Raw genomic sequence first — 273 nt, 5'->3', positions numbered from 1 at the left:
TGCTTCTTACGGCGTCTCTGCTTTAACCAGCTGGTCCAACGGACTTTGAACAACTGTTGAAAAATGTTTTATCAGGAAGAATTGGAGGGACCCGTCACCCCCTGCACTTTACCCACCATGCGGCCCACTTTCAATGCACACCACCCCCCCCCCCTCCCCCCCCCACCACCACCACCACCACCCCACCCCCCCCAATAAATGATGGGCTGGATCAGGGACTGAGAACAGCGCTGGCTTCACTCTGAGGACTCCTGCTGCCGCCTCATTGGTCGC

Source organism: Nelusetta ayraudi, unplaced genomic scaffold, assembly GCF_046127955.1.
Source record: "Nelusetta ayraudi isolate G7.1 ecotype Tasmania unplaced genomic scaffold, CSIRO-AGI_Nayr_v1 ptg000022l, whole genome shotgun sequence".
Taxonomy (NCBI): Eukaryota; Metazoa; Chordata; class Actinopteri; order Tetraodontiformes; family Monacanthidae; genus Nelusetta; species Nelusetta ayraudi.
Note: the sequence above shows the minus strand (reverse complement) of the source record.